At 48.6% G+C, this 26,073-nt stretch overlaps 1 long non-coding RNA gene across 2 annotated transcripts in view; it reads left to right on the forward strand.

Moving 5' to 3' along the window:
• Positions 1-21,219, forward strand: part of LOC121071416 — a 37,903-nt gene extending 16,684 nt beyond the window's left edge. For both annotated transcript variants that reach the window (XR_005820579.1, XR_005820580.1), the window contains 2 exons: positions 18,669-18,966; positions 20,654-21,219. This is a non-coding gene — a long non-coding RNA (uncharacterized LOC121071416). The remainder of the gene's footprint in view (positions 1-18,668; positions 18,967-20,653) is intronic.
• Positions 21,220-26,073: the final 4,854 nt, after the last annotated feature.

Below are 26,073 nucleotides of genomic sequence, written 5' to 3' on the forward strand. Positions count from 1 at the left end.
ATGTCGTGGGGACTAGCATGTCACGTAGCAAGGCTGAAATGCTGACAGAAAATGCCAGCTCTCATGCAGACAATCCTGGATCTCGGCTACCAAAGTGCTTTTCAGCTCAGTCTCAGGGAGCTGTGTGGGCTCCCCCTGACCCTCCGTGAAGCATGTCCACAGCTCTCACTTGAAGTGCTTTAACAGTGTTGCCAGTTCTGGCTCATTTCCTGGGATTAAAAAAAGAAAAAAGAAAAAAGAAGTACATGTGACTGAAAACTTAGTCACATCAGCAGCACTATTGAATGACAGGCACCGTCTATTTTGGTCTAATAATGAATTCACTATCTAGCAGCCTGCCATCATTGTGGTCCCATGATATTTCTAGCACAAGCATGGGAAGATAAAGCATCCACTGGCAAGGAAAGTTGAGCCTGTAACAGCTTCCAGAGCAGGCCAACAGATCTAAATATGATTTCCTCGTCTCCACACACCGATGGCTCAATGCAGCTAAACAAAACCTCTTTTCTAGCCCCCATGAGAGTTTTTAGCACCCGTGGAGCAATCTGTTCTGCACAACCCTGTGTCTGCTGGAAACCCAGCCTGCTTCTTGCCACACTGCCTCAGCCTGTAAGTCCTATGAATCTGATTTTAAGCAGCATAATCTAGCAGAATAGTTTAAATGTTTCACTCAAGGGCTCCACCACATCTGAGGGCAGTGAATGAATCATGTTCATTCCTTTATCTGATGGTGTGTTTGTGTAAAAGGAGCGACATGCAGTGAGGAACTTGCTGTTGCAGGGAATTTGTGTTTACATAAATCCCCAACCCACAGAATTTACTTATTTATTTATTTTGCCTTGCCATTCCCCGTTTGTAAAATCCTCATTGAGAGCTATTTAAAAACCATCAGCATTCAAATAGTTTACAGGCTGGAGCTGGGAAGGGGGAGGAAATGCATGACTGCAAAGAGATGTATTGTCCAGGGAGCTGGTCTTGTGGTTCTGTAAGAGATTTAAGAAATTTTCTGAAATTGCTTTTTTTTAATTATTATTATTTATTTATTATTTTTTAAATGCAGAAAGGAGGGTGTATGTTAAAAGTTCGTGAAGGTACCCAAACCTAGGGACATCAATATCATATTATTTCTACTCTTTGCAAGAATTAATCAATTTATTATGCATCAAGGAAATGTTACTGGCCCTGCAGTGAGCAAGGGGTCTGAATCAGGGTGGGTCCCACATCTGCAAACAGCACATAAGTCCCTCCAAAAGCCTTGAGATCAGGCTCTGAAATCCCAATGATTTATGTGATCTGGCTGACTCCAGATCCCCACCCTGATGTCCTGCTCCAAACATCTCCCTGCAGAAAAGCTCCCATACCCCCCATTTTCGAGGCTCTTGTGCACAAGATGACAGGCTTGACAAGGCAAGCCAAGCACGACAAAGACGGGGAAGACCAAAAGTGAGTTTGCTTGAGCAGCCCAAATTTTCTCCCCCTGCCCCTGCTTTTTCCTTCGGTCTGCCTGGTGTGCCCTGTCTCCTGCTCATGGTTTCCTTGCGTGGTGCTGTCATTGAACCCTTCCCAAGTTCAGGTTTTCCTTTCCTCCTTATGCTTATGGTCTCCTGAGCACAAATAAAATGGTCATTGTGCATGGGCAGAAGGCTGATCCCCACCATGGAGGTTCACTCATTTCCCACTCCTTGCACACTGCAGTGGGGAAGACCAAAGTAAAGCCCACCAGAGTGCTTTCAGATGGACCACACCAGGTAGATTTTTCAGTCCTGTGTATGAAGCAGGTGAATCGTTGCCTGCAATAACCAACAGTTTTCAGCCCTTTCTTGAGCAGGTGCCCCATGCAGGCAGTACCAGCCAAAACAACCTCAGGGCTTCAGGGCACATGAAAGCAGGGCTTGTCACTTGGAGGTGCCTGGCAGCCTTACAGATCGGCGCCCTAATACCACAGCTCCATGCATGGCACAGATTAGCTCAGCGATGCCCATGTCTGCCTTTGTAAAGGTTATGGGTACAATTCTCCTGGTGAGCACCAGGTCTGGTGTCTAACCACAGAGGGCCCTGTGCCAGGTGGCCATGGCAGCAATCCAGAGCCCCAGTGTGGTTGGGACATAGCAGGGAAGGCTGTCCTTGGGCACCCCCTTGATCACTGACCAGCATTTTGTGACACTTTTCCTCCACATGAACACATCAGCAGCAGGAAGCCTTCAGCCCCAGGCCTGCCTCCATCCCGGTTGAGGCTGACCGTGGGGCTATGACTGACGCTGTGGAAAATCCCCGTCGATGGAGCAACCTCTCCACCCCACAGTGCAAGCATTTTCACTGCAGGGAGCCTCTGCTCCTGCATTACCACTGGAACATGGTGCCAGACCCAGGCCCCTTTCCCAGTGGTGCCCCACACACTTGCACGGAGGGCAGTCCAGCAATAAGGAGCAGTTCCCTTCCCAAGCCTTATGCCAGACCCAGCCTTATTCTGGGAAAACCCTTTGGCTCACACGTCGCTCTGTGCTGGCCTGGAGCCTTTGTTTGCAGGATGCTGAATACATCTGGCGCTGCCTGCACGCGTAGGTTTCGATTATGGCGGTGATAGTTTGTCATTAGCTGCTTAACCCTCCCATGGACTAACGCACCATGCTGCCCCCAGGACAGCCTGTTCCCTTGGGGTTTCTGCAGGGAATAACACCTCGTGCATGCAGGCATCATGAATGGCAATCGTGTGCGTGTGGCAACGTGCAGTGGCAAGGTTGCACTAAGAGGCTGTGCCTATTAGTATTGCAGTTGGACTTGATGATTTTTGTAGGTCCCTGCCAACTGAGCTATCCTATTTTATTACTAATATTACAGCATTGCTTGAGGCTCCACCTGGATTTGTATGTGTGGCACTGTGTAGGTGCTTTGGAAAGAAGTGTTGATGCGATGTAAGCAGTAAATGGTTTACAGTGAGGTTTTGTGGGTATCTGTGAGCCCATCACTATCATACAGATATTTGGCTCAAGGTCTTTTTTACTGATGAACGCTTGAGTTGGCAGCAGCATGGTGCCTCTGCCTGCTCCCATGGCAGGGGTCCTGGCTCTCCTCAATGGGTCGGGCAAGATGGAGAAAGCAGAGATGCCAGGGGGACTTGTGGGGGAGAGATCTTTTTGGTAGCAGAGCAGTAGGGTGATTGTTGGGCAGAACAGCTCAGTCAACGCATCTCAGGCTTCACCACTCTGAAGGTGGGCTGCAGGATAGAATGGGGGTCAAATAGAAGGGAGCGGCAGGCAGCCTGCCAAGCAGGGACTGGAAAGGAGGTGGGGAGCAGAGCAGAAGTGAGGAGAAAATGGGGAAACAGTGAAAATGGAAATGATAAGCCAAGTTATTCCTGTGGACAGTTTGGGGGCACTAGTCTGAGTGAATATCCTCATCCCAGATGTTCTGTAACGTGCTCTCTGTCCAGTCTCAGCAAGATCTCCTGCAAGCTGTAGAGCAGAGACCTTCCCTCATCCCCAGCAACAGGTGATTCATCTCTCAAGCAGGCTCCTTGCATGTCTCCCAGCCACCCCACCAGGAGTGTGGATTCAGCAGGACCAGGGGTCAGCCCAGCCTCCTCCAAAGCCAAGTCAGCCTTTGGGTTGAACCGGGAACACGAGAAGTGTTGCAACAGCCTGAGAGCAATTAGGGGTGAGGATGCCAAGGAATGTGCTCCACACTGGATTGCTCTATGCTGGGGCAGGGGAGGCGTTGATTAAAAAAAAAAAAAACATCTTGGACAAGAGCCCTTTGCTTGCAGCAGGAAGGGAGGGAGGCCTTGGAATATCGAAGAATATCATAGATTTTCTATTTGCCTTGCAAAACAAAAACAACCCTCTCCCACAGTTCTTCCACAGCCACGCAGAGATAAACATACAAATTCCAAGGTTATTTCCGGTGGATTTCTTCGGGGCTCAAAACAAGCTCTTTCCGGAGTTGAAACATTACTAGGGAAGGCTCGTTCCAGCAGGAGTGCCCTTAACAGTGCTATTTATTGAGGTCTTTATTTTGCGGTGAGCTGTACTGAGCTGGAAAACATGGGGGTTTGTGATTTCAGGGACTAATCTGCTTGTTCAAACTGTAGTAGGGAAAGCAGATATTTAGGGCGGTTTTAATGGCTGGAGCAGCTGGCTCGTAAATAACCCATGTAGAATTGAGTCTAAATTTTCCCTGAACAGGATGCTCCCGCAGATGTGACAATTAATCACAGTGATCAGCATTTCTGTACAAGCGTTTCCAGATAAATTCAAATGATGGGTTCTTGCTCTTTTGAGGGGTGGAATCAGAAATTCAGTCTGGAGGCTTAACACTTAGTCAGTACTTCCCTATGAACAGAGGATACTGAAAGGGAGAAATTATGATGTGGGAAATGTCTCCCAGATTTACGGTCTGAAGGCTACAGCTGGGATTTCTTGGAAATATCTTTTTAGTTTTCATGGCATATATTGTGCCTATAAAAGGTCTTCCAGGTGATACTCTTCATTGATGTTAGAAGTACTAAGTACAAAGGGAAACAGGTTAAATGGGTTTCTTCGAAAGTCAAAACACAAGAGAAACTACACTGATAATTAATTGTAATATTTCCACAAAGAATTTGCCAGTTGAGCATCTCAAAACTCACTTATACCACATATGCCCTTGTGTACCTTCCCAATTTTCTGTTTGCAGGCAGAGAGAAAGGAAGAAAATGCTACAGAAATGTTTGTCTTTCTCTGCATATCTCCATGGAAATTATCTCAGAGGGAAATGGTGGACCCTTCCAAGGATGGCTTAGAGCAAATCTGAGGCTAAGCAGGCAGGAATCCTGCACTGAAGTAGTAAGAATTTTGCTGTAAGGACAGGTTTGTGCCTTTATGTGTTCACCAGTGTAATGAGCTGATCAATGTTTCTGGACTGTGTGGTGCTTGGGATGTCTGGTTCTGCTGCCTGCTTTTGGGATGCTCCTCCTGATTGCATTAAAGTTGTTTAGCTTTCAGGTGTGAGCTTCCTTGGCACACTGGTACGGCATCAGTGTGACTGGTGATACAGAGGAGCAAAACACTGCAGAGACGTGATTAGTGCAAGAGCTATCTTGGGGTCTGGGTGAAATCATACTACTCTTCTCTGTACTTCCCTTATCTGAACCATCCTGGGTGATTGTGGAGCGGGTCGTGGATTCCAGAGTTTGTTGATGCAGGGAATGCTGCAGATCCAGGCCACAGGAGAGAAAAGATGCCACCCTTGGTCTTGATCAGTCCTGAAGTCTGTTCCTGTCTGGAGAAGTCTCCTTTGCATTGGGTGAGCTGGTTGCACTCATTGCTTCAGCCTCCTCTGTTGAACACTAGCCTACTCAGGGTGCGTGGGCAGCACGCTTGGGTCATTGCTGGGGAGCATCCACATCCTTCCCACCTGCTGCAGCACATCAGTTTGGTCTAGTCAGGCAGAGATTGCCTCCCTCTGGGACTGATTGTATTGTGCATCCATGCATCACCCTGGCAGGTTAGGATTTATTACCATGCTGGTCTCGGAGAGGCTGTATTTTACCAGCCCAAGTCAGGGGAAGAGAAGGGGAAGTTTCTTTTCTCCCTAGTTGTGAGGCCACCCACAGGAACCAGCAGCAGGGCAGGAGCAGGGGAGCTACATCCCATGCCAAAGGTGCCTCTTCAGTTGGGCCCCATCCCCTGTGCTGGCATGGGAATCTGAGGAAAGAAAATTTGTGCCCGAGGTGCCTGCATCACCCTGAACCTCTGGGCCACATCTGCACCCTCACCCACTGTTAAGTCCTGCTGCTGCAGGGAATAAGTGTGCAGGCCTCGTGGAAACCTATTTGGGTTGCAGATGTGGTGTTTTGGCCTGGCTGTGAACTTCTGAGTAGCAGAATAGCTGTGGTTAATAGCACAAGAAAAGGGGAGTTATTACCATTCACACCTGTGCTACATCCCTCCTCCACTGTAGGATGGAACAGATGAAGTAACATGTGCCTGGATAACCCAAGTGTAAAACAGAACAATGTGGGTGAATTAGGACTTAGAGTGAAGACAGCAGTAAATAATCCCTCTGCAAATGTTGTTTTGTTTTTTTTTTTTTTTTCTTTACATGCCAGCATTTCTCTCTAGAAGCCCAATAATCACATCTATGCTTGGGATTTTCTATCCTGCTGAGAAGCCATCAGGTTTGATTAGCACATTAAGTGCCTGCTAGAATTAAAATTATCAGCAGTTAAAAGATGACCTGAACGATAAGATAAGATACAAACGTTCAAAGCAAAATTTTTTTCTGAGTGAGATGAGATGGAGAAAGGTCTTGTTTTTTTTCCCCAGTCTGTTTTTCTTCCCATCATTCACTGTTCTGCCAGTCACTGAGAGGAGACACGGATATTTCCAGACTCATGTCAGTGCCCAAGCAGCCAAACGTGCCACCAGGAGTGTGGTGAGCATTCTCCAAACTGACTTGAGGATATAGGGACTGGGCTTCCTGCTTGACGTTACATGTGGATAATGAAAGAAGCTCTCTTCAAACTGGTTCACAGAAGAGAAATCTCTGCACAAGTATTAGAAAATGAGATAAAAAGGCAAAAATCAAAGGACTGAATGACAGAAATATCACTGAGTTAGAGTTTAAAAGGGCTGAAAGCATCACTGTCCCTGGTGCCTCTGCTTGTACTTCTTGCTTCTTCCTTTTGCCTGTCTCCCTGTGGTGACCTTCACATTGCTCAGCCCCTGATGGCCATTTTCACAGCCATTAATTGAATATCGACGTGTGGCAAACGCTTCGCAGTGAGGTCATCCCACCACGGCACTTGGCCTGGCTCAGAGGAGAGAAGTGTGAGATGCGAAATATCTCATTACCCGAGCAAAGGCAAAGCCTTCGCGCAGGCCGAGACGGGCCTCGCAAGCAGCCTGCGAGGGCAGGGCCTCTGCTGCTGCCGGAGGCCTGGGAGGCCCCGCTGCGGCTTCTCCCGAGGCCAGAATGCCGAAAAGGGGCAATTACGCCCAATTGCTCCAGCCCGCGTCGGCCAGGTTGGGCCTGGGAGCGATGCTGTGGAGCCAGCGGGTCATGTCACCACTTGCTCTCCGCTGGCCTTGGTTTTAACTTGTTAAATCCCTATGGCTGGGAGCAAGATGGAGGTTTTGTGGGCATGGTGCACGCCTGAGCTGCACCACCTCTGCCTGGCCCTGCGGAGCATGGCAGTGCCTGCCAGGCCCTTCCACCTGCTGGAGGGTCTGCTGTTTGGTTGATGCAGCTCCCCATTTCCAGGTTGAACATCTTTAGCCCAAGCCTGCACCCACATGGTGTCTTTGCTGCTCTGATAACTGGAGATGCAATTCTTATAGACCTCAGCATCGGCACCCTTGAACTGTGCCTTGCTTCAGTGGAACAGATCAACTTTCTAATCTGTCACTCAGGATAAGTTTTCCCCCCTATTAGAACACTTTCCTGAACTGTTTACAGTTTTTCAACTTTCTTTTTGAAGTGAGAACGCCAGACATGGGCATGTTTTTCCAGAAGCAAATGGTGAATGTGCCATTCTTCCTCCTGCCACCCTGCAGACATACACATCTTGGGGCCCTTCTTGATCTCTGGACTTGAGCAACAGCAGCTTGGGGGTCACTGCCAGTCACCAGCCAGGCCCACATCTAGTGGTCCAGTGGAAATTAAACACTATTTAATTTTGGGTCTGGAGCTATGCTTTTTTTGGGTGATGTTCAAGGATATAGTCCACCAATTTGTAGAGATTACCTCTATTCCTAGATCCTTGATGCTGCCTTTGAATTGAGCCACATCAAAAGAAAAACCTACTGATTTCAGTGGGAGACGAGCCCAGCTGATACATTTGCTTTTGACAATCCTGTGGTAGGTTCAGAGATTCTGCATTTCAGTATGACCCTAAAGTGTCTCCCTTGGCTTATGGGCAATGATATAGACTAAGCTGAGTCTGAAGCTTGATTAATGACAACATAGTCTACAGGAAAACAGCTTCAGCATTTGCAAGAAGACAGACAGCCTCAGGCATTTTGTGGCTTTTGACAGCTGGGAGCCATGAATGTCTGTTGTCTTATTTAAAAAAAAAAAAAAAAAAAAAGAAAGAAAAAAATCCTCCGTAGAATGAACACATTCAGCAAATGGAAAAAAAAAAAAAAAAGAAAACATTACTCCTGGCTGGGTGAGAAAAATCAAGTCTATCAGCGAGATTCTCTTGGTGGCTAAAAGGTAGCTTCCTGGGTTTTCATGTTGGTGGATTCATTTTCTGCATTCCTCCCATTTTTTTTTTAGATATCTGGTTAATTTTTTTTTTTTTTTTTTTTTTTTTTTTTTTTTTTTTGTGGGGGCTCTTCTTTCAGGAATGAATTTTGAGCTATGCTGCAGATGGAGCATTTCCAGCCAAACTCCCCTGTGAGCATGGTGCATGGACTGGGGTGCTTGCAGGACACTTTGACAAGCTCAGAGTGATTGGTAGGAGCAAGATCCCCCCTTTGAGATCCAAAGGATGCAGGTCTGGAGAGGATAACCAGGGGCAAAGCAGGAATTTGGGAGCGCTGATTTAGATTCACTGCATAGCATGGGAAGAATGACTTCTTGCTTCCATCTGAAGGAAGCGGTCTTTGGTGTTTGCCCTTTAGAGTCATTGCTGGTCGTCCACACAGCCAGACAGATGCTGCTGCACTGGTTGCATCAGAAATACAAGAACAATGATTTATAGGATGCAAATATAGTTTTGGAGAATCTGAATATGACGCAGAGAGCATGGTGAATGTACTGTGCAGGTTGGGTCTGGCCAACAGACCATGTGTTTGGCGTGTCTGCTCTAAAATTAATCATGTGTTTGAGTGATAGCCTGATTGCGGATGCTTTCCTGAGTTTGGGACATAAATTGCAACTTTAGGGAAGACTTTCTTAATCCAACAAATAAATCTGTTGCAGACGTATGAGTGTTTTCTGTTGTTTTTCATGGAGCTCTTTATAGCTTTCAGATGGGACACTCCCTGCTTCCTCCAGAAATTTCACTTGCAGTGAGTTGAACTTTTGGTCAGCACTGAAAATCCATGAAGAATGTCAAGACGTGCAGGGCCCCAGATACAAAAGCCAAGAAGGACTAGCGATACTTAGTGGTGATTACATTTGTTTCATTTCCATAGGAAGGGATGGATTTCTGTGTTAAAAGGAGTGCATTTCTTGCAGAGCAGGCAGCATGACAGATTACTGTATTAATAATACAGGATTTCTTCTCTGAGTTGTGGGAATGGGCTAGGGACTCTTCACCTCCTCCTCTTCCCTTACAAAAGGGGAAATAGAGGCTAATTTATAAAGATAGACTGCAGCGTGTGGTGGCTGGCAGAGCACATGGCTGATCGCTCCGTGCATGGATGTTATATCTAATAGGTCTTGGTAATGGGTCCCTGAGGTCCCTTACATCCCAGGCTGGGGGCAGCTCCCTGGGCTGCTGTGATTTGCTGTGCCTCCTGCAGCCGCTGGCTCTGCCACCAGCCGGAAACATGTCCTGAAGGGCATGTCAGTGCCTACCATTGATTTTCAAGACCAGATGCCTGTTTTAGCTGGGGTCTGTGGGATATGCATGTGGGTTGGAGGGGAGAAATCCCTTGGTCCTCACTGTACTTGTGCCATAGCACTTGTGCTTAGGGCAGGAAAAGTGAGGCAAGGGCTTTGCACAGTGAATGAGAGGCAGGGGAGAGCTGGCAGGATGGGTGCAGGGGGCTGAGACTGTAATTATTTTTCTCTGATGTGCCCTGTGTGTAAATAGGCATTTCTAGCATGTGAGAGCAGTGTGCACATCAAATACATCAGTTGTATGCTGGTTCCCCCAGGAGCGGGTTCAAAGTAAAGGCAATGCTTCATCAGAAAGCTAATTGAGGAACTGAGTCTGAAGTCTGGTAGCAGAACAACCTGTTTTCTGCCTCCTATTTGATTTTATTTCAGCTTGCCCGGAAAACTTAGATCTCTGCATCCACATGCCTGCTACATTCACTTCCCTATGGCAGCACAGAGTTTGCTGCAAATTATTGAGATGATGCTTGTGGCTGTGCTTTCTTGTTAGTCTTTGGTTGCTCGTATTTAGCATTTGTAATAACCTGTGTTGTGTGTCCTGCTGTTGTAGCTGTGCATTTCACTGGCAAAGGCCAATATTATTTAAAGGTGAATATTTTTCTCCATTCTGAGAGGGAGATTTTGCTGCTTATATATCAATATGATGGCTTGCAGTGTTCTGGCAAGCTGGAAAAAGGAGATAAGAATGAAAGAAATGCTAAATTTCATGACCCAGTGGCTTATATTCTGTGTGCTTCACTGCGGACATTTAACAATCATGAGAGAAGGTCTTCTATGCTCCTTAAAATATCCACATCTTTAATGTAAATGAATCAGAACCATTTTTCATCGCTGGGTCATGCAACTCGGGAGTCAGAGGGAATAACAGTGGGTACATTGTCTGGATGGATGAAAAGAGAGAGCCCCGACTCTGGAGCAGACCCTTATTACAGAGCAATATAATAAGGAGAGGGCTAACTAGTCTCGTGTGTTTGATTTCTGACACCAACGCACATTTGGTTTCTTTTCTGACTGCCCTTGAAATGAGAGGTGAAGCTTGCAGGTCAGGAGGGAGCTGAGCCCAGGGCTGGGAGCTGGACCTGTTCTCGGTGCTGCCGCTACCTTGCTGGGTGATTTTAGGCACATCTTTTTCCCTCTCAAGGACTTTGTTTCCCTCCCAGCTTTTCTCATTTGGGATGCAAGTGTCCTTTCTTACAGACCCAAGGCTGCCTCTCCACCCTGCCAGCCCCAGAGCTCCTGGCTGGAGCTGACACCCTAATGGGTGTCACCTTCTCCCCTGTCCACAGCACAGCCCTTTTGCTGGAGATGCCACAAGGTATGGCAACACAGAAATAAAAAACATGCAACTGAGACGAATGCCATTCTTGGAGGAGTGAGTGGTGGATCCCACCAGTTCAGAGGTGGTTGCTGCCTTGTTTTGTATCCCATCCACATCCCTTCATCCCATCTGAGAGCTACAGATCTCCCGCAGTTCCCTCCGTGGCTTTCTGTGCTTTCAGGAGCTTGCTAGGTCCCTTCAGAACAGCATAGCATTTTTGCTCAAGGTCACGCTTTCAGTGCTACAGCAGCAGAAACCGTGTAAGTTAAAGGTTTGCATAAAAAACAGTAAAGGTAGAGCCAGCTTAGGAAGGACATCTTTTTCCTGGGCCGCTCCCTTGCATTTCACAAAGGAGACTTGGCTGTGTCTGTGGTGATGAGCGTAGCAGGGCCAAGTCCACGGGACATCTGGGGCCAGCAGTTTATGCCAGCGATAGGTAAGAGGCTGTGCAGTATGCTAATGGGGCTATGGAGATGCGTGTGAATTTTCATTACTCCCTCCATGGATTTCATGCTATCAGCGTGCATGGCTGAGATGCACGCGCAGCCTTCCAGCATACTGATGAGCCCGTGGCATTAGTATTCAGTGCCAAAAGCCAGAGCTGTTAGACAAGGAATAATAGTGTGAAGGGGAGAACTGATAAATGATTAGGCTGTATTATGATATTGGCAATGCTAACCCAGCTCCCTTGCAAAGGAGATTTACGAAGTACCAATTTAGAGCCTTAGCACCATAAATAAGTGGCTGGAGGACGTGTGTGTGTTTTGGGTGCTGGCTTTGCCACTGGGGAATTTGCAGAGGGAGGAACACATGATTGACAAGAGGCCAGAAAAATAAGAAAGTCATGGGCCTGTCTGACTGCCTGCACACACATGGTTTTTATTAGCAGGGCATGCAAGCACCCACCCCTCCTTGGCACAATATTTGACACAAAGTTAACTTAAAATTAAGCTGAAGTTTAGGTGCTTTTTTTTGAGCCGGTCCCTAACTCTGTGCTCACGTGTAGCACCTTGGGCTAAGTGTGCAAGGGGACCACTGGCAGCTTGATGCATTCCAGATGTTTCTGCTAAGGGTGAAATTGCCCCCTTTGCCCTTGCAATTTGGGTTAAATCTTTAGGGTCAGGGTCGCCCAAGGTGTTGGATATAGGCAGGTGCAGTGCAGAGACTGAATGTTACTGTGTAGGGGTGCCCTGCAGCTGTGGGAGCCACAAACAGCATTTGGGGGTAAATTAATTTAAACAGGTGAACTACTTTGCTCTGGTTTGTTGTGTTTAACCTTCATTGCTATCGGTGGTTTATCTAGACCTGTGGATAAACAAAAGAAAAGCCCAGAGGCGAAACCAATGTGATGGTTTTTGTCTAGTTTTCAAACAGAGCTATTTATAGTGGGCATGAAAATATGAGGGAATGGTTACACTTTTACAAAATAAAGACAACATTTACAATGAATGCAGCATGTGACCTAGCCAACTTTTTTTTTTCTGAGCACTTTTTACGAGAACAATAGTGAAGAACAGCCTCTGTTTCTATGATCAGCTGCAAATGGCAGTGAATGTTTCCTTGACACCAGAGGAAACGTGAAGCATCGCGAATTAATATTTGCAAGGTGGCATTTTGAGGTCTCTGAGCTCAGTAAACCCGTAATAAAACAAGGAGCGGAGATCATTACTTTTGTTTGCAGAGCTCAGGGTAGGTAGTGGCTGGGGAGCAATCTCTGAAATTATCTAGTTGCCATAGATGTAATTGGGGAGCAGGCAGGGTTTCCAATAGAGTGGATGCGCTCCCTGTTGGGGAAGCAGGAGATGGAGAGAGACGTACCAGTGATATCCATCACACACAGCAGACATCTTTGACAGTGATCTGCACTGTGGCAATTTTCTCTCGGCCAGGCGATTATTACTTGTCAGGGCCAGCTGTCACCTGGAGGACCCTTGTTATCAATTACTTAAGGGCGTTCTCCCCAGCATTGATTATTTTATTAGCTTCCTGATGAATCCTCGTGTTGGATGTCTGTGCCTTGGAAAGCTGCCCCCGGTGGGTGCTGGCACATCCTGGCCACCACCAAGTAATCACAGCTTCCCAGGAGGCTCCCGTGGGCCACCTCCCCATTGCGTGGGGGTCTGGAAGGAGTCCTTACCCCCTGCCCACCACAGGGAGCTTGCAGCCGCCCCTTCTGGCTCTGTTTTCCAAGCCAACGAGTAAGTGCCAGGCAGGAGGAGGAGAGCGTGACTGTCCCTCAGCCCCGAGCAGATGGTGTAGAGAGCTGCGCCCTGGCCTCTGACAGCAAACACCAGCCCCCATTGTTTTGCAGGGCCTCGAGAAAATAGATGGGTGACACACAGGCAGCTGCAGAAAATGTTCTCCAGACCATGCTTGTGCAATGCATTAAAAAGGAATGAAAAAAAAAGGAACTAGTTATCCACCTCTGGTTAATGATGAGCAGCTCTTATGGGGAATGCCAAGCCAGCAGAGGAGATGGTCTGGAAGAAGTGGATGCACATTGCAGTGCAATCTCCTGGTTGCCTTTATTTTTAACCCAGGGTCTGCAGGAGCTCAGCACCTCCCTGTTCACTGCTGCCTGCCCCTACTCAGTGTCCTCAGGCAAAAGGGCAGAAAAAGGGACAAGTGGCACCAGGTGAAACCACTCCTACCTAGTCCTAGGAGATCAGAGATTGTAGAACTGCAAGCATGAAACACAAGGGCGTTTTGAGCAATGCCACCAGCCCTTGAAGCAGTCGGAGAAGACACCAGGCTCATGCTGGTGCCACATGCACAGCCACTTGGTACCTATCTCCTCTTAGGTTACAACCACCAGGTCTTCAAAGTATTTAGCCCATCCTGCCTTGCTGTGACTGTGGTGGGACTGGGGACCATGGTACAAACTGCACTGCCCCACAGGATGGGTGCAAAACAAGCCTGGGACAAGCCTGAGGAGCAGACATCTGAAAGCAGCATGTCTAGATGGGAGGATTTCCAGATTGTTTCGGATAGAGCAGATAGCTCCTGTGCATTCATCTCCTTCTCAGTACAGTACAGCTCTTTGGAGCAGAGAGAAATAATCCAACAGAGTGAAAACCTTTGAAATAGAGGAAAAAGAGTGAAAACACAGCCTAGGGAGACCATCTTAAAAACAAACAAAAAGCAGAGAGGAAATGGGAAGCAGTGGACGCTATGTCACGCAGTGTACGAGCCAGCAAGCAATATCTGCAGGTCATCCATCCATCTGAGCCTCAGAGAGGACGTAGGTCCTGGGGTTAAATTACAGCAGCCCCTCTCCCCTCGGCCTCTATTATTTTGTCTCCAAATACCCAGCAACAACAGGGACAAAAATAGTTTGCAAAGCCTGACAAAAATCTTGATTTCCCAAAGGTTTGCCAAGCCTTGTTTCAAGTACAAAGTGCTCTGGCTGCGGCTGCTCCTCAGCTCAGCGCTGACCTTCGGCTGCTCCCTCCCTCCCTGCTCCGTCGGGGAGGCAGAAATGTTCTGCTATCGCAAGCACCCTGGCCCTTCAAAGCCATTTTCAAGCTGCGCCCCTTGATTACTATTTCTCTCCCTTTCCCCCAAATGTGTTGCCTTTAAAATGAGATTTTTCTTTGGTTTGTGATAATTCACACTTCGTACTTCCTTTGGGGCTGCGGGAAGGGAGCAGCGGGAGAGTGCTGAGAGCAGCCTCTTGTAGGGACATTGACAGCTTTTTTGGGAAGCCACACGGCCAGGAGGGCTCCCCCCCAGCACACAGGTGGGGCAGGGAGCAGATTCGGCTCCTTCGGCCATTCTTCGTTTTGCAGATGACAGGCTAAACAGTCTACAGCGAGGCAATTATCTCAATAACGATAATTTCAGCTTTTGCTGTGAAAAGAGCTCGCAGAAAACAAGAGCGTTTAGCCGTGACTAATATTTTGCAGCTCATTTCTGGGAGCATTTATTTACCCATTGAGCATTGGGGTGGGAGTTGCAAAGCGGAAAGCTCTGAGCTGCAGCGGGTAAATCAGGGGAATAAGCAGATATCCTCCCTGCTTTGAATTGCAGCTGATTATCCTGCTTGTTGCAATGTTTGCTCCCCCTGTAGCTTTCTTCTTATTTTTTCTTATTTTTTTTTTTTCCTTGGGATTTTGCTGACAGAGGAAACTACTGTCAGGCCACCGTGGATCCCACACAGCCTCTCTGGCTCACGCAGCCATCCTGCAGATGGAGAGGACACTTTCGCTGCTGCGGGCTGGCCGGCTCGATCTGGCGACGCCAGAGATCTAACGAGGCTCTCTCAGCATAATCCCAGACCTAATGAAAGGCAGACGACCTGCCTCAGAGCGTGTGGTCTTTGGTGCTAACGAGGCCAGGTATCAGGAGCTGTTGTACGGCACCAGGCACCATTGTGGCATTTGCCTGGTTTGCTGCCTTCGCGGCATTTTCAGCTCATTTCTGCCAAGGGCAGCACTGCTCATCCTGTGGAGGGTGAGGAACTCCATGAAAGCTTCTGGAGCAGGCATGAAGACCTGGAGGCAAGTCAAGAGACGGGGTCCTGCCTGCTCCCAGCCAAGAATTTCCTCAGGCATGTACAGATAAGGGGAGATGTGACTGAAAGGGAGTGACAAATGCACAGCACTGAGGTCTCAATTCCCAGCTGGGAGGCTTGTGCTTTCTTTCCCGTTCTTGACATTATGGTATTGTTCAAAGTCCAGACGTGGGAGATGGTGTGTCCTGCATTGCTCAGATGAATTAGACCAATAGCCCTGCCCCAAAGAGCTTAATTCTTGCTGTGGGTGAAGGAGCTACATGCAGGCTTGTGTGCAAATCTTTCCTGAAAAATAAAAGGGGAGAAGCCTTCAGAAGTATCATTGACTGCAACAGCCTGTGGGCACTTCTATAAATCATTGTCAGCATTTTTAGGTATGTAACAACCCAGCTGGGAGTGCCTAGGTCAGTGCTAGAAATGGGAACTAGGTTCTTTAGTCATATCAGCACGATTCATCTTACCTGATCAACCCAGCTAACAGCCAAATGTTTAGCAGAAGCTATTTTGTGTGTCTGGTTGAGAGAGATGCAGCTCTAGAACATGATTTTCCTCTTCCCAGGACGGGTGTCCTGGTTATGAGGGTCACATTACCTCCTAGACATGTTGGTCTCTGCTTTTTGACTGCAGAAGAGCCTTGAAGACTACAGCCATCCTTACGTTGGGTGTCTAGTTTAAGGCTTGCTGTTTATAGGTGGATAAAATTAGATAAAATGAATCTTCCACACAGAGGCTTCTGCAAGTTTTACCCTGTGTTTTTAAATAGTTTTGTATAAATAACACTGGAATGACACAACACAGGTCTGCAAGGCATTAGTGCTCTCCGGCATGCTGTACGTTTCACACTGAATGCTGTTAGCAGCAGAGGAAAGGCCAAGCCAGCCCCTTGGATTTGAGCATGCCTGAGTTTTGGAAAAATATGGATTTGGAGGAGGATCTGAAGTTTCCCTCTGGCTCTGTCATTACAAGGAGACAAACTCTGTCCAGCGTTGCTGAGCCTTTCAGTTGCTGGGGTTTTGGTCCAGCTGCTGCAGCCCTGGGCCCACCTCGGACCCGAACAGGCTCCAGATGAGCCGTTCTGCTCTGTCCTCCGCGAATACACAGCACAAAAGTCGTTCAGAGCTTTCCTTGACCTCAGCTCTGTAGAGTCATCCTGGGATAAACAAAGCTATGGGGCCTCGTGTACAGACCTGTGTTACATTTACAGAATGGACCTTGTATAAAAGGTCCATACGCAGACAGAAGCAGGCAGAAGGGCTCCAGCAGTGTTAGCGTCTGCTTTAGAATCATAGAATCATTAAGGTTGGAAAAGACCTTCAAGATCATCTTGTCCAACCGTCACCCTATCACCAATGTCACCCACTAAATCATGTCCCTAAGCACCGATGCTGCATTTAGGGAATGGCCACCTGATCAAGTCCTGCTGTATTGTTCTGTCTTCAACAGACACCACCCTTCAGCTGATTGACGGTAACCGTGTTTCTCCTGTCCCACACACAAGTAACTTGCTTAAGCTCTTTTCACAAATTCATTCAATTTTTCAGGCAGGAAATCTAAGAGCAGAGGGCCACTACTGGTGCTTGGCTGCAGGGCAGCATCTCCTGAGGCTGCCCCTGCTGCACCACCAGAGATCACCCCCGACAGGATCCAGGCATTGCCCACCTTATCACCATCCCCTTCCCCATGTCAGCTGGCAGGATTTAGGAAGTATTGAAGAGCAGTTTTAATTTGCAATATGTTCCCTACTTTGTCCATTGAAATGCCCATGGTGTTTGCCTGTAGGGACCGTGCACCCTGGAAGTTTTTGCCTGGAAACCCACATGCTGGATGCAGTGAGCAATGTCTCTTGTGCACCTTGTTCTGCCAGAGACTCCACTCCTTCCATGGGCTCAGTTTTGCACCATGCTGAAAACATTGTTCTCCTCATTTTTCCTGGTGTTACTTTCAGCTTTTTGCTTTCTCGCCGCTGCCAGGGGTCTTGCCCCTCACACCCTGAGACACTCTGCACAAGCCCCTAGCATTGCTTGTGGCTGAACCATCCCTTAGGGCAAGGCAACAGGGCAGAAGGGCTGGTGGTTTTGCATTTTATGTTGGTATTTGTAAATCCTGGCTGGGGAATCTCACATTTTTTCAAGTGCTCTGGGCTGACAGGAGGTTGGAAGGACGTGGAGGGGAGGAAAAAATGTGCCTGCCTCCTTGTGAGAGGTCTGTGAGGCTGGGGGAGATTAGCTGGGGCAGGAGGGTGGCTGTGATGCTGCCACAGGGTCTGCCCAGGTGAGGAGGCAGGGCAGGTTTGTTGATTTATTGGGGTGGGGGAACAAGGTTTGCAATCCTGATGCTGTGCCATAGGCAAGAAACCCCGCAGCCCTCGGCAGCTGTGCTGCTCCTTTGAGCTCTGTCTGGGGGCACAGAGGGTTTTCCTTTTTACCATCACGGGGTAAAGGGTTTTATGGCATAACACGACTGCCTCGAGTGGTGGAGGAGATAACATAAGAGTGAATTTGCCGTCTGTCCCTGGAGTTATGAAGCACAACCATAACTGTGTCTGTAGCTTTAGACAGCTCAAATAGACCGAGGAAATTACAATGGGCTGCCACATGCTTCAAATGTAGGGTTGGTCCTCTGTTCCTCTGTGCATAGCCAGGGTTGAATCCTTCTCCTGGCTGTTTTCCTTTAATTTAATATTCCTTGCAATAGGACTGTTCCCTCTTAATGTGCCTAATATAAAACATGCTCGTTTGCTGACTGTGGCAGGAGGCTCTGGCTCGGGCTGCCCTGCACGTCGCCACTGAGTCTGGTGCTGGGGAGGGCAATGGCTCTGGGAAGTTTGACACTGAAACAACATATCGGGAATATTTACAGGGCAGGGAAAGGGAGAGGACTTATTTTGTTGCAAATGGCTAGATATGGGATGTCTCATGATTTGGAACAATGCTCGCAATCAGGCTGGGTTCAGGAGGATGCTGATTTTTAGGAAACAAAGGGGGATGCTTTCCTGGGTGGCTGCATGCACAGATCACATTTGTGTTCCCTGTGAATAAAGTCAAAACAACGCTGCCCTGTGCTGACAGCCCATGCTGGTGGCTCCTGAGCACAGGCTTGCTGTCCCATTTGGGGTTATGGGATGGACAAGGGAGAACAGCAGGAATGGGTGGGGGACGGGAGGCCAGGTCCCCAGGGCAGACACTGGCCCTGTGAAGGCCGAGCGGCGTTTCCACCCAGGGTGGAATGAACTTATCTGTCATTGTCATTTTTGAATTGTTTTCCATGTTGTTCTGCTTATCTTTTTAACAGGCATGATCTGAAATACACTGCTTTGCCGTGGGTGGCACACATCCCTGGCTGTCTCCATGCAGACGGACGGGGGATCAGGCTGGGGACAGGCTGCCTCATGAGGACACGCCAGAAACCTCCACCCCTTGCTAGTGCCGAGCAGAGATGTCCCCGGTTCTCGATGGACAACGAGCTGCGATGAAAGGACACTTCCCCTTAGGCTGCGGTTTCACAGCTATATTAACACTCCTAAAGACTGTCTTTCCAGCTGCGGCTCCTGACCTTTCTGTCTTGCTAGTGGATTGCAGAGATCAGCCAGGTGACCAAACCCTGCTTTTTATTCATTTTTATTTTTTATTTTTTTCCTCCTCAGTGAGGTTTTCTCCCCAAACAACATCATTCCCTGAGCAGAGCTGCATGACCAGATGCCCTGCAGTGGGCAGGGGCTGGGGTTTAGGCTGAAGCAGCCCTGTTGCCTGTGAGCCTGCAGCTTGGTGCCCATTTTTCCTTCCTATTTAGACTAAAGCTGCAGATTCTCAGCCATTCCCGTACAGAGCTCATGGGTCTGCGGGGCTCAGACTTGTTATCAGCTGGGCACAGCCACAGTCTGGATAGTGAGAGGCTGCTCCCCATGGGGACAGCTGCAGTGCCAGACCTGTGCGTGGGACTGCAGCCCTACAACATCCCACGGAAACAAAGCTGGGCTTAAGAGCCACACAATGTTTTTGGTTTTAGCATGGACGCTTTTTGCTCCGCTCTGTTTTTAGCCCCCTGAGGTAGATTTGGTTCAGCTTTTCCAATTTTCTGAGAATGTTCTTCCATTAGCAACTCATGTAACTCTAGGATTAAGAGACTTAAGATGTGCTTTCAATCCCCCTCCTGCCCAAACCAGGTCTGTCTAGGTCAGACAGGGACGAGCAAGGACACGAGCAGAAATTCCCATCCTACAGATGCTACCGAGGCTGGTCCAAACTGCAGCCAGAGCAGGAGCTGGTAATATCCCGTTTGCCCAGCAGGCCCCTTTATTTGCACTTTATCAGAGTGAGTGCCATCAGCCAAAACCCCCACCGGGATTTCCAGGCACTAATCCCGTGGATCAGTAGCCCCCCATCCCTGCAGCCAGCACGGGATGTGGCACCGCAGGGATGGGACACGCAGCAGGGCTATCACAGGTGGCTGACTTCAGAGAGCATTATCCTGCTCCCTGTCCCTTTTCTGTCCATCTGTCTGTCCGTCCTTGCTTCCTGTCCTCCCCAGGCACCCAGTGGGTGCCTGAGCACCGCTGCCCCCAGCATCCTGCGGCCGCTCTCCCCTGCTTAATCCCTCTTTGATCCTGCTCCTGCAGGCTGTGATTGAGGTGAGCTTTGCCACCGAAGCCTGGATTTTGCTCAGATCATATAACTGTGCGTAGGGGGGTGGAGGATGAGACAGGTTTTTGAGCACATAAGCCTTTCCTTACATCTGACATAGAAAAACTAATCACCCAGCTGTGGAGTGGGCTGGGGATACTGCTGGATTTCACTCCCGTGATGGGGAGAGCAGCTCTTGGTGCTCATGGATATGGTCTCCCACCCACACAGCTAGAAACAACACAAAGGGCACAGCAGGTGTCCCCATGTCCCTTTTCTCCAGTGCTCAGCACCCTGTGGGCAAGAGGAAGAAGTGCCCTCATGGATGCACAGGGAGCAGCGTGCTCCAGTGCAAAGCTCCTCCTGACCTCGGGCTTGCTGCTACAGCCCCCTTTGCTGCTGACCTGGGGGCTGTCAGATGATCCTCTAGCCCCAGGGGTCCCAATGTCCCCAAATGTGCCCTTATTCACAGGAGTAAGGGGCAAGAGAGTGGCTATCTCGCTGGCTCCTGCTGGGACGGCTCCCCTCGATCTTCACTTTGATGTTCTTGAGCCCTGCCTCCCCGGGCCTGGCTGGGACTCAAGCCCCATGTTTCCCATCAGGAATCTTATCAATCTGCTCTGACTATTTTCTTTTCCTTTCCTCTTTGAATTCCAGTCGGCTGCTAACTGTGAAATCACAACAAGAGGCGCAAATCAGCCAGCCCTCGGCGTATTCAAACTGGCACTGGTTTGTTTGGATTGGGGCTAAAGCCAGAGCAAGAAAGCTGGAGCTTTGAGATGCAATTGGGATCACCTGGGAAAATACAAGTGCCTTTCATCTCTCCTGTCCCCGTGGCCAGGCAGGCTTGCTGCCCCAGCTGGGCTCCCACCCCTCTCCTTTTTATCAGCACAGGTCCCCAGCTGTGCCCGGGGACAGGCACTTAGTGGGGACCATATGACAGGGGGTTAAAGTCCCAAGAAGCAGATGGTTGTCTTTCAAGGTGTGCAGGGGGCCAGGGTGGGCCTCGGACAAGTTATCAAATACCTCTCAGGATTTTCAAATCAATGCTGGAAGCTGTTTTTCTTGATCACGGCGGTGAGCTGCTGGTAAATCCCTAACCCCTGGCAATTCTCTTCAAGAAGGACATGAATGCGGTAATGCAAGACTTTATTTTATTTACCTTATTTTGTTCTGCAGCAATAACATGTCCACAAACACAAAGGGCAGAGCTGCTTGGGCAATTCTTTTTATTGGTGTGAGTGTGAAATATCATGTGTCTTTCTGAGCCCATATAGAGAATGATTTTCTCCCCCTTGTAAGGACCAAAAGCCACGCTGCCTGCAGTGGAAACAGCTCCACCATCCCTGAACACCAGCCCCAGTGACACTCCAGTCTGCTTTCCTTCCACACCCTCAGGTGTCTTGTTAGAAGACGATGGGAACAATTATTTGCACTAAGCTTAGGGGATCCCGCCAGACATTTCTCTGCTGAGTCCTGTCTTTTCTGCACACACCAACAAATACACATCCCCTGCTCCCTCAAGCCCTCAGCTTTTCACTAAGCCTTTTTTCCCCTTTTCCTTTGTTTCATTCATGATTGCATTGGTTTTCAGGATGCAAATCTGCTGGAGACCAGGGATTTGGCCTCAGTGGCTGCATTTAACCTGCATAAACCAGCAGTGAGTGATATGGGTTTAGCCCAGCAGCCGTGGATTTGAAAAGACCTTTAGGAGGCTGCAGCTGGAGGGCAACATCCCCGCTTCTCCCTCCCCACATTCATCAAACTGGGGGCTGACACGGCCCCTGGGAAGAGGGCACAGTGTGTTTATACAAACCTCTTTGCCAGGCTGCAAGTGTGGCTCTCTGAGCCCTGGGGTTGAAGGTGGGAAGTTTGGTCCCGTGGGAGCTTCCAGGTGGTGATGCTCTGGCAGTGCCACCAGCTCCACGTGGCTTCTCGTCTTCAAATGTGTCCCCACACCAGCTGTGAAACAGGCAGCAGGATCCCACCATGGGCTTTGAACATCTGAGACAAGAGGGCATTTGTCTGATTTTCCAGTTTCCCCAGGTTACTGTTTAGTTACAGGCAATTTGTTCTCTTCCCATTTTTTCATCATCCTTAATACTGTTCCATATTGGCCTCAAACAAGGATTTGAGATGGTCTGAAGTGTCTGATACAAGTGTGTCTTAGCTTCTTTCACATACGATTGAGATCAAAACTTGTTTAACCTATGTTGGCCAGCAACTCTGGATTCAAGATTGCTTTGCTTATTATTATTTTCCCTTGGTGTTAGCTCCAGTGAAAGCGTTTGCAAAAAGCTGTGTAGACAGACAGATTTTGCTTCATGGATCACTTGTAGGTTAAGGACTGGGTCCCATCCAGCCATGGAGCAAATGCTTCCTTGTCAGGTGCTGACGGTCTGGGCTGGCTTTGGAAATACGGAACTGAGGGTTAACCCAGTGAGTCTGGATTGGAGAAAATGCAGGACTCAGCCATAGTGCTCAGCAGGTGCCTGTAGATCAGGAAAGAAACCAAACTTCATCAGTTAGAAAATTAGGAACCAGCAAAGCTCTTCTGTGGACCACGTGGCTGTGAGAGCACTGGCTGCCTCCAGCAAGGTGCCCATGAGCTCCCCTTCCCCGCAACTCCCTCCGCTTTCCCAGCTGTGACCCCACATCTCCTGTCCTGGAGGTTCTGGTTGGGAGTGTTGGATGGGCTCCCACTCAGAGCACGCTGCCTTCTGAGTGAAGCTGCAGGGGAAATCCAGTGATGCTGAACTTCCTCACCATGCTCAGGGATGTTATTCTGTTCCCCATTGCCTTTAGTCCAAACCAGTGCTTGAAGTGCTTGTTTCGGGAAAGCACAGGGCATACAAGCAACTGTTTGCTTCCCTTGGGTTTTCAAGCTTGCCCCAAACAGCCAAAGAAATGCATGAACAGATCTGACAGAGGCTTCCACCCAGGGAGCAGACCTCTGCACTCTTACAACATAGCCCAGCCTGACTCAGCTGGTGAAATGGCCAGAGAAAGGGGTGGTGAGAGAAAACACCCCAGGGTTTCTGCTCACATCAAGCCTTTGGTGGTGGGTTATTCTTCTGTGCAGGAGGGATGGTCAGTCAACAATTTTTAAGAGCAAGGACTTGGCAGCAGCTCCAGTCTTTAAGGCAGAATTGTGGCCCAAGGCACTCGGCTTAATGAGAACTGCAACATGCACCCTGCAGAGTAGCTTAAAATCCATTTTCAGTATCACTTGCAGCTTCTTCTTCTATCAGATTTGGCTCCTTGTCTGCGATTCAGTCTCTGAACCACACCAAGGCATCACGGTGATGGTACTCTGGTAACTACTCATGGTAGAGGTAAATCTGTGCTTTTTATTTATTTATTTATTTATTTATTTATTTATTTTTGTGATGGGGTTTGTTCCTCCAGTGGTTCTTCCCTAAATTCAAACCAGGCCAGGCTTCCCTTACACAATAACCACACACGACTGGCAGCCTCTGCTCAGCAATTTATCTGCTCCTGGTGGAGCAATGGGACATGTAGCTGCACAAGAAATGCCAGCTTTGAATAACATTTTGGTGTAGGGCTGGAGAAATAATTTTATGGCAAATGACCTTCTTTACAGTCAACTGGCTCTGTATTTTTGCCTTCTCTGGTATTTACCAGCTCCCTGTGTCATCATATCTGTTTCTCTGGGTGCCTTCTTCTGTTAATGGAAGAGTGATGTTGCCTTAGACACGGACACTTCTGGAGGAAGAGCCTGTTCCTGTGTCACGGAGCTGTGCTCCCACAAATGAATCCCAAAGGCACCCAGTGGCTCGCAGACCCAGGTATTACCATCCTTCACGCTGCTGGGGAGCTTTGCAGTGGGGTTATCCTGTCTGAAATTAACTCCAGGCAAGCCTAGGCCTGGCTTGAATCCTTGAAGTGCTCCCCAAATTCCTGACCTGTCCAAAGGACTCTTCTGGATCCCCACTCAATGCCCAAGTCCTGCAGCCTTTTGTTGTCCTCAGACCCCACTGTCAGCACCCTAACCATGCCCTGTGCAAGAGCATCCGCTGCTGGTCATCTTGCTTGGAAGGAAAAAACCCTTCAGGATAAGACACACTTCCCCACCAGACTCTTCTGAAAATCAGCACGAAGCACAAATGACAGCAGGATGATCCCGCTGGTCTTTCATCCCTAATGAGGGCCTCCTCCCTCAGCAGTGGCGCTATGCCATTGTCTGTCCCTACAGGGCTGAGGCAGAGAAAAGGAGCAGGGGAAGGATCATTTAGCACGTGAAAAGCACCGCTTGTATGGGGCTACATGCATGGCACAGTTCAGCCAGGGTGAGCGACCAGCTCCTGCCAAGCAGTGATGGATGAGGCAGAGAGGTCAAAAGTTCTCCTTTACAAACAGCAAGAAAGGGGCAGGCAGGCGCTGGTCACTTAATTTGTGGGTTTTTCCCTCTACTTGTCAAGAGGAGTTTGGGCTGTGGTGATGGATGAATCATCTATTAAAGTCAAGCGCTTGCTCTTTTGTCTCGATTCCTAAAGGGCCCAATTCAAGCCCTGGTGAAGTCGATGGGAGTCCATCACTGATGCCAGCAGATCCTGGACTGGGACTACGAAGGCTGTGGAGCAACTGGGTTGAAAAACCTGCCTTCATCCACATTCAGCTTTGTGCGCCTCTGCTCCCTAATTGCTGCTGGTTTGGGGCAGGACATTTCCAGAGCTGTCTTGCTAACATTTGCCACCAGTTCCTTACATTTGCCTCCCTGGTCCCTCTCCGTGCAGCTGCTTTGATGTGCAGCAGGAGCAACCATCGAGCTGTGTAGTGTGGCAGCTCCTTGCTCACACCTTCCTGCTTATCTGACCATATACACTGTTAATACATCCTCTCAGGCACTCAGCTCCTGTGATAACACTGCTTTATCACCAGACAGCCTTTAAAATATTTCACTGGGAGAAGGAACATTTCCAGTTTTATTGCAGTATTTTTGTCACCTAACGGTTTGATCCCAAGGGGCTGTCCTGTGGTCAGCTCAGGCAGCCCTACAAAAGCACAGGCCTCCAGCTGAACGTATCCTCCACTATCGCTGGCCTAAGTAAAAACATCTTCCCTCAATATACATGCACAAGCTGTTTTCCTTATGTCCTGCAGACTGTGTGAAGATTTCTCCTCAATCTGGATGGAGTAGCTGGAGACTCTGAGATCATCTCATAGAATCATAGAATCACTCAGGTTGGAGAAGACCTCTAAGATCACCTGGTCCAACCTTTAACCTAGCACTGCCAAGTCCACCTCTAAACTATGTCACTAAGTTCTACATCTACACATTTCTTGAAGACCTCCAGAGATGGTGACTCAACCACTTCCCTGGGCAGCCTGTTCCACTGCCACACAACCCTTTCTATAAAGAAATTTCCCTAATATCCAACCTAACCCTCCCCTGGTGCAACTTGAGGCCGTTTCCCCTCATCTTAATGCTTGGTGCTTGGGATAAGAGCCCAATCCCCACCTCACTACAACGTCCTTTAGGGTAGTTGTAGAGTACAATGAAGTCTCCCCCAAGCCTTCTTTTCTCTAAGCTAAACAACCCTGGTTCCCTCAGCCCTCCTCACAAGACTTGTTCTCTAGCCTTGTTCTCATAGCTCTGGCTGGAAATCTTTCATTGTCTGGTCAGGGTCTGCACACACTGTCACATACCCAAGTGCTTGCAGACTGGCTGGGGATGGACAGACGCTAATCTCATCTCTGCTGCATCCTTGGAGAGTTGCACCTCTCTCTGCTCTTTGCTGGCACTCATCGGGACCTGGCATAACACACTACAAAAAATCTGTGTGCTATGGGAATGTTATAGAAGTCAGTTTTGTGTTTTCCGTTTTCTTACAGTGACACTCGTGGGGAGGGCACAGTTGCGATTTTCATTGAGTGGATATCTTGGTATTTTGATTCAGAGTGATTATTATTAAAAGTTTAGATAACAAGCAAATACATATAATAAGTATTAAATAGGATTGGAAAATTCACGGAGACGTGTTGTGCCTAAGGCCATACTGGCGTTTGCAGTCCTCACGTTTATGCCATGGCTGTTTCCGGAATACTGCAGCTCC

Source organism: Cygnus olor, chromosome 5 (genome assembly GCF_009769625.2).
Source record: "Cygnus olor isolate bCygOlo1 chromosome 5, bCygOlo1.pri.v2, whole genome shotgun sequence".
Classification (NCBI taxonomy): Eukaryota; Metazoa; Chordata; class Aves; order Anseriformes; family Anatidae; genus Cygnus; species Cygnus olor.